We start from the raw sequence: 9,127 nt of genomic DNA on the forward strand, positions 1-9,127 counted from the left end.
TTCAATACCCTTACACTACAGGTCTTGGAGAAAGTAGGGGCTATGCTTCATCTTGCAAGGAATCCAGCCTAAATCACTTTCAGGAAAGTGAGAACTGCAGTTTTAATTACATAAAGGCTCCAATTAACTTTTTGAGGCGGGAGCCCAAGTTCCTTACAACTTGACCCATGAAGAAGGATTCTGTTTGGCATGAATGGTCTCCTTTTCTATCCCCTCCCACCAGTGTGGAGCTATAACACATCCAAGCAGAGCCATATATTTTTTAAGAGAAGCACAGGCTGCAGATTGTAAAAGGTGGCAAAGGTAGCTGCCTGTCAAAAGAAGTAAATGGCTACAGGAAATGGGACACCAGCAAGCCTCAGAAATCAGATTTAAGTATAAGGGTAACCATTCTGAAATGCAGCAGCTCCATAGAGGTCACTGCTCCTTCAGAGGCAAATGCTGCCTGCTCCACAGGGGAACCCACCCATATTCAGAAGGGTTTTAGAGATGCATTCCACTACAGGCAACATTTTATCTCCCTGTGTGGACAGTATCTTTTCCCAGTGTCTTAGCACCAAAGAAAGGTTTCTAAACCTTAAAGTATTTCAGTAGCAGTGCATCATATAGGGAAACACACACAGGAAATTTAAAAACAGTGCACTCAAAAGGCATTCAGACAACAAACAGGGATTTGGATTTTTTTATGAGATGTCAAGGCAAGGAAAATAGAGGTTGTTTATTTTGTGGAAAAGCAGAGTAAAAAGTGACTGCTATCTTTTTAATTTTAGGACAGTTGAGGATTACTACACCTCGTTCTGCTGACAATGCAGACACAATTAATGAGATTATTAATTAAGTGAATAGAAGTGGGGTTTCTGTTGCCACTAGATGGCAGAAAGAGCCCTTTTACACTCTTTGATCACATCTACGCCATTTTGAACATACCCTTACAGGACACCTAGGGGCCTATCTTCACCACTAAGATGCCGAATAAAAGAAAAAATCTACTCAATGATTGCCAGTGCTAAGTAGATTAAAGTAGTTTTGGAAAAAATGCTTAGCAATATATAATTTTAAAAACCATCTGTTTACACTGGGTCCTTTCTCTAAAGCTGAGAAGCCTTGTTTGCAAAGAAATTAATTTCACTTCCCACTTACACCAAGTGCACAGGATTTACAAGACTTCCAGCAGTACGATGGGAAGCAAAGTGCTAAAAATTTTCTGCAAATTGTTCACAAGAGATGCATAAACAGGTTCAGATTGAATTAATTGAAAAGAATAGCAATCTTCTATCTGCAGCAAAGAGCTCTGTTTCTACTGGGCTGCATTTGTTTTTCACACTCGCTCGAGGAACAGAAAGAATGGAGAAAAAAGCTAGCATATTTTTGATCAGTTCCTTGAACAGCATACACTTTTATGCTTCAGCATTAAGAGCATGAGCTGATCTGCATCTGTTTTCTATAATATTACACATTATGTTACACTGTGTCACTTCTCTGATTCACTTCAGACTAGTAATTAAAGATCTGTCCAGCAGAAGAGCTGAACTGCACCAGCCCTACACCCTCACTCATCCCAAGGACAGCACCGCATCTCTCAAGCTTGCAACATCCTTGACAAATGTGCTTCATTCCCCAGCTGCCACTCCACAGCACAGCTTCTGCACCTTTCACAAAACCCTCCTTTCTCCCCCAGGCTAAGAAAGGAAATATATTCCCACCTTGCTCTCACTTTGGTCTCTGTTGTCTCTTTTGTACATCTCCCACCAAGTTACTTTTCCTGGATGCAGAGCAGGCTTATCATCTCCCCATTCCCAGCCATTTACTTACATTTTATAGAAGCCATCACTTGTTTTTGTATCTTCCAAGAGATAAAATAGCTAAAAAATCAATGTGACAGGTAAGTTTTCCTCTTTATGCAGTTCCAGTTCATCTGTCCATCTATTGTGTAACGAAGTCTCCTGAGCAGCTGCAGCCTTACCTATACTCATAGAACATGAATGTGCATTAAGTAATAAATTCTTCACTATGTCTGGAGTAATCTCTGTTGTTAGTCAAGATACATGCAGAAAGTAGTATCATGCTTTAAGAACTTTAGGATGGGCTAAAGCCGTTGTCAGAAGTGTTGAGTGTGCAGACTATATTCCTTTAACAAATGTGCTATGCTGACCAGGAGGTTATCTTTACAAAAATGCTAACTGGGCAAAACTTTCTCAATTGACTACTTCTTTATCGAGGACCATGATACTGCAGGCCTTCCAGGGGACTCAGCTAAATCCCAATGAAAAACAGAGGTCCTGGCCCCTAAATTATTAAACCAGTTTTTCCTCACCTTGTGTGTTGTGATTTGTTTTAGTCGTCCAGAATTTCGGGGTACAGACACTCGGGTGCCTGCACCCGAACTTCATGTAATAATGTTTGTAAAAAAGGCATCTTTGTGATCATGAACTACACACATACCTCTGTCTTCCTTTACTCAGCCTGCACTGGACAAACCTTTTCTAGCTTCATAGACCGCTCTGTTTATTTGGGTGTTTGATTTGCTTTCTGCTGCTCCTCTCTTTTGCAGCTTACCATTTTTCCTGGACAAGCTGCAGTATTATTAAACTGTCTGAATGATGAAGCAGGAGAAAATTAAGACAGAGAACAGCACTAATACTCCAAACCTGAGCATCTCTTTCCAGCCCAAACAAGGGTTAAAAAAGACACTTCCAACTCCTTGCTCAGTGCCTGTTTCCCTGAAGGTGCTCAAGATGTCTCACTTCCATAGAGACAAGTTTTTAAAACTAAAGCCTCTCTCTGATCAGTAACTCCTGTACTGACAGTAAACAAAGCAAAATGCCAGCTTTGCAAGAGAAGAAACTTCAGTAGTGCTTTCAGTGAGGCTGGTGCAGAAGAGTCGCAGCAGCAAAAGGGAAGAGTTCTTTCTGTAAAAACATCTGTAGAACTCAGGTGTCCCACTGCCTGGGCTGCAAAACCCTTAGCAGGAATGCACAGGAACTGCAGAGCTTCCTCACAGAAAAAGTTTCTACAATCCAGTAGTCTCCCTTCAAAAGCTGTTAGTGTTAACAACAGAGGGCTCACAGAACTATTTTAGGCTCCCCTGCCAAACCTCACAAATGCCTTCCACCTCCCTCTCCTCCCACATAACTAACAGTCAATGTAAGGGCCACACAGTGAGGTTACTCTGCTAACTGCTGCCATGTTCAGGAACAGGTTTATCCTGGTGCGGGTGATTTTGGGTTTTTGGCATTTTTATTTTGCTTCCAACTGTCAGAGGATGTAACAGATGGGAAGAATTAACTCTCTTTGCTGAGGTGGCAAAGAGGAGGCTTCTGCACCAGATTCCACATTGCTAAGCATTGGGGACTCTCCAGTCGGAGAGAAACAAGCAAGGACAATAATCTGAAGCCTGAATTCCACCAGGATCTCTCCCACCAGCTCATCTAGGTCTCTGGGACTTTCAATCTGCAGCAGTTATTAAGAAGATCCTGAAAGAAGTTGGAGGAAAGCTTCTTACAAGCAGAATTAAGCAAGAACATTTTCCTAGTCAGCATTATCAAATTATTTCTATGTCTACAACTCAAAGGATATTTTCCCTAGAGAACTCTCATGGAAGAAAACAAACCCCATACAGACCGGTACAGTTCCACATTGGGTTTAAACACAGCCATGAATGTTTGTTCTTCCAAGCCAATTAGATTAAATTTTTTACCTTTTTTTTGAAACTCTGATTTTTTTCTGACAGGAACACCAGCGTTCTCACATAATCTTACCACTGTCAAATGGCAGAGGCTCATCACATGCCAAAGGTGGAGCCAACAGCATAGAAAATGATACCAGTAATCTAAGATGGTACAATGGATCGAGCTTGTTTTGTGCCAGAGTGAATGAACTTTGACAAGTATTATGAATATGGAAGTTCACCACTACAATGGCACAGTATGGCAATCAAGTGGCTTTGTGTTTGTAACACAGTGATGTGTTTTATGTAACACAATGTTCTGCTTTAACAGTTAAAATATTTGCCCATGTAACCCCAGTATCAAGAGTAGTTTTAAATCATCAGAGGATGGTTACTGTCACTAGTACCAAACCAGTATTTTGCACGAAATGAGCTGACAGCAATTCAACCCGCCATACAGCCGCTGTTTAACACTCACATGCTCTGCAATGATTAACATTTGCCAGGTAAAGTCAAAGCAAGAAACCAGATTAAAAAGAGAAAGTCCACAGCTCCAAACATTACTATACTGATGTTGGAGTCTGAAAATGTAATTTTAAGAGACTGAAATTGCTTTATGTACATGCTTATTTTATTCCCTTTAGTTAAAAGACTTCATGTGGGGGCACTGTATTTTACAGAAAAATAAGGTTAGGTTAAAAAAAGTCTGCACTACTCACTGGTTGTAAACTCTAAAAAGTCCAGATAAGGATAAGAGCTAGTATAAACTATTTCTAGATTCAGAAGTAATTACAGCACAGAATCTAGCTGTAAGTATCTTAGAACGTCCACCCTCCAAGTTTTAATGTCTGAAAATTTGAGAAGTCTGGCAATAATGAGAATTGCGAAGAAATTAGACAAGCTGAAATGAAGACAGACAAAAGTATTTTTTAATATAAAAATGGTCTTTATTTCTTCAATACAAGGTAAACTACTATTGCAGTTTAAGACCAACACAAAAGTTGGACAGCAAATTGCTTAACAGTCTCCTAAAGGCTGAAAAAAAGAAACCTATGAAAGCTAAAAGTTGTGCAATATTTCAAGTATAACATCTAAAAAAATGTAATTATCCTTAAATTTACAGATTGTTTAAGTACCTCTGCTGAAAATGTATTGAAATCCACATTTGCTAGGATACCATCTTACCTTGCAGAGAAATAGAGGTCTCCAAAAACTGCAGTATTCAACAGACTCTTTGGCCTGCCAGCATCAGGGAACTGTTTACTATATATATAAAATCCTTTGGAGTCAGGCATTCTGACAGGCATCCATTTCCTTACATTTTGCAATGCAATTCTGCATTCCACCTTGGACAACCCCCTCCTGTATTTCAAACCATTTCTTGAATATTTACTCATATATCCTTGTGCAAAGCAGGAACCAGGAAATGGAATGGTACAGGAAGACAATACAGCCTTTTGTTTAGAAAGTCAGCAGTGCTGGTAATCATCATAAAAATGTTAGAGTTTACCAAATAGGAATGTATTTCACCTTCAAAACACTTGGCTTTTTTTTTTCCTTTCTTTATTATTTTATAAAAGGACAACTGCAGTAGTAAGGAATATGAATTTGCAACCACTTATATTTATAAAAGCACACACATTCCTCATTTTCTTACATATGAAGATCAAAGGAATGTTTGTTTCATAATGTGATAATAATATGCACAGTTTAAAATATTTTCTATTACAAAATACTGTGTACAAGAGGGTGAGGCTGAAGTCTATTGAATATACTCTAAAGTGTTATTACTGAAATTATGCAAAAATCACATTACATGGTATGAATAGATAGGAATTTTTACAACTTAAATGCTCCATTCCATCAGGATCAAAAGTATATGTTTACTATTTTCAAGAGACTTCTGTAAAATTAGTGTATTTTGAAGATTTAAGCACAGGCATATGCATCATCCCAGAACCCACTGCAATCACTGGGGCTACAGAAAGGGTTCATGAATTAACAAAAGTATTATATATAAATGGAATAAGGAGCTTTATTGCATTTTGTCCAACATGGGGGAAAAAAATCCGACACGAACATCAAACTGATGAGCTTCTATGCCCCAAACTGCTCCTTAGTAAATTTATCCTCTATAGCTAAATGGAAATCTAAAAATACATGGGATGTCAGACCTTAATAGGGTATGGGGAAGAAAGGGGAGGAAGGCAAAACAAGTACAAAACCAAGAAAACCCCAACTCAACACCCCCATCCACCCCAAGCTAGTCTGAAGTATTAATTGCAAGGCATCATAATTGCAAGAGACAATATTTCTGCATAAACATCATGATTCATCAGCATGCTGCAACCATTATGTTCAAGACCTGTGCAGTCAATTACCAAAATAATTTGAATCTCAACTGAATCCACACTGTTTCTTTTCTATATTACAATCCTTATTTTAGAAAGAATTCAAATTAATTCCTATTTTTATATGGACACTGGCCTGCACTTTCCTTCTCTAAAATCTTGAAGAGTTTATATTTCAATGCAGACGCAATTTAGTGTCTCAGATCTCTGAAGAGTACCAGTCCTAAATGTGCATGTTTTATATTTAAATCTACATGACTGACAGTATCTTAACGAGCATTCTATCAGGAAATTTAAGGCTGTATCTCAGTTCACACAAGAACCAAAGACAATTTTAACAGGCTATGTATAAAATTCTATAAATAAAAATGGGAGCAATGTCTGTTTAACCTGTACACAAAGAGCAAGTGGACAAGGAAAGAAAATCAGGAATTAGATATTTCTACAAAGAATGCCATGTATTTTACTAGAAACACAGATGACAAGTATATACAACAATTAAATCTCCAATTATCCACATACAACTAGGAAAAAAAACCATTTACAAGGGTTTGTGTATGCAACTAAACAATCAGGTAAAAAAATACAGTTAAAAAAACTAAGCCTCACCAACTTCAAAGGAACAAAACGAGAAAAGTACTCAGTCCATAAAGAAAAAAGCTAATGTCTAAACTTAATAAAAATATCTTGTTTAACACAAAAAACAACAGCTATCCAAGCTTATAAGCCACACTGTAAATAAAAATCTGAAGTTCTGACAAACATTTTCCAAAATGCCATCAGAACAAAAAATATTGGCACAGGAAGCAAAAAAGGAATGAGGGAAAAAAGAAAGACTGTACAGTTTCCAAAATGCTATGTTGTTCTTCTTAAGTACTTTGACCTGTCAAAATGCATAATCTTGTAAAAATTTTACTTTAAAAAAACCACCCTCTACTTCTAAAAAATAAACCACCAAAACAAAGTCTGTTGGTAAAGCACCACCACCCCTAAGTCACTACTTGTTAGTTTTGTCTTTCAAGATAAAGGACATAGCCTTTAGATAATATTTTCAATGTTACTTATAAACTCAATATTTGAAAAAAATTAGGTATTTCCTCAGAGATTATTTCATCCTTTCATCAGCAAAAGGAAATGAAATACAACTGAATGAATATTAAACAGCAGTAGCCATCATGGCATCACCACCATTCAGCAAGTTTTCAAACTGCCATTTCCTGCACGTGTACAGAAAATTGCAGGAACCTTTAGTAAACCAAGACTTGGTAAAATTCTACTACAGATCCAGTTACACATGATGTACATTAGGCATATTCCTTTTTGGTGTTTATCAGGGTCTTTGGATTTTTTCTGTACACTTTTTTGTTTTATAAAAAAAAAAATCTAACAAAGGAAGCTCACTACAACAAGAGACTATTACCTAAAATGCAACACAGTACATTTATCTGTTAAAACTAAGAATCTGGAGAACAGGCAGAAATAATGGGCTTCATACAGGGATCTCATCTCTCAGGTCACAATGGTCATTCTGTTTAACTTACATTATTTACCCCCTGCTATTCTCTCCCTGCTATTTCCATTGCCAGCAATGGAAATATGTGAGTGAGAAATGACAATCTATGTAAAAAGAGCAACAGTCTCAAATCTATTTCAATGTGGACTAAAATATCAGTTCCTACATAAAATGCTTGTAAACGTTACTTTTATTTTAAAATTTCATATATCTACGCAATGGAACACTACTTACCTGCTGCTTTTCCAGTATTAGCTATTCCCCATTTAACTGCTACAGGCAGGTAATTTCTTCCTTGAAGTTATTACACACAGTAGTAAACAATGTTTTTAAGTAAAGAAAACAAAGTTACAACAGTACTGTTTGTAACCAATACCTATTCACAAAAAAAGCAAGAAGTGATTCATGACTTGCTTGATACAACTTTCAGTTTTACAAAATATTTAAAGGCAGTTTTCATTTTCAAACAGGATTAAACAAAGACGTGAAATATCTTCTCAGAAGCAAATAGTTCAATTAACACCAGTGATCCCATGCGTGAGGAACTGAGGTACACAGTTTAAGAAAAAAAGAAAAAGGGGCGAGTCTGAAGCTGTAGCCAAGTGCAACAGCATCAACCTGGCTGCAGGAAACCTGGTTCAATAGTAGGTGCCAAAAATATTCGAGCATTTCAGGCTTATGCAAAACTTTAGCAGTTGCACAAGCTACTGGCCCCAACTCAGTAAAGCATAAAAATCATTCACATATGCAAATACAACACTTAAAGCATATGTTTACATTTCTTGAAATCTATGAAATATAAGCACATGCTTTATACGCTCTGGAAAACCAAACAGATTTAAATGCTTTCCTGAACAGGGTAACATTTTAAGTCAGCTGTAAAATCTTCAAAATCAGTAAAAAAGAAATCAAGAGGCTTCTAAGAGTTGCCTCTTAAAGCCATCTGAGGTCTTGAAACTTAACTTAAAACATTAAGTGCAGCTATTCGAACGAGTGACAACTCCAAGAGTGTGTCTGTTACATAACATTTTACAATAGACTAAAAGCGAGCCTTTGTGCAAGGCTGACTGAAATGAAGCTTTTGCAGCTTTTATGAAATTTGCTTGCATTTGACACTTGATGAAATTTAAAACAAATTCTTTAATTTGACGCCTACTTTCACTGAGTGCTCCATTAATTTGTTTTTAGGTAAATTTACAAAACCTCATCTGACAAATTTAATCAGTGCCATTTTTTGCTAAAGACATTTTAAATATTGCCCACTGGTGAACAAGGACATACAAATGTACCTTCTCTTTTATATGCACGTGTGAATAAACCCCAAAGTATTAAAAAAATACCAAACCCATGAAGTCATAAAAATGGTAACATGTTGTTTCTTCTGGCACATTTCTAATATACAACTATGTACAGACTGCTACGGCCTTGGGGGTGGACAGGGAACACACACAAGCACTATTACTATAAAACTGTAAACAACTGCAGGATTTTGGGTGTTTTAAACCTAACCTTTCTACCCCTTATTATGGGCAGTTTAAGTTCATATGAACAGTTGAAGTTTATATTAACTCTAGTGTCAATCAGGATCAAGGCTGT

This window comes from Melospiza georgiana, chromosome 4 (assembly GCF_028018845.1).
Source record: "Melospiza georgiana isolate bMelGeo1 chromosome 4, bMelGeo1.pri, whole genome shotgun sequence".
Classification (NCBI taxonomy): Eukaryota; Metazoa; Chordata; class Aves; order Passeriformes; family Passerellidae; genus Melospiza; species Melospiza georgiana.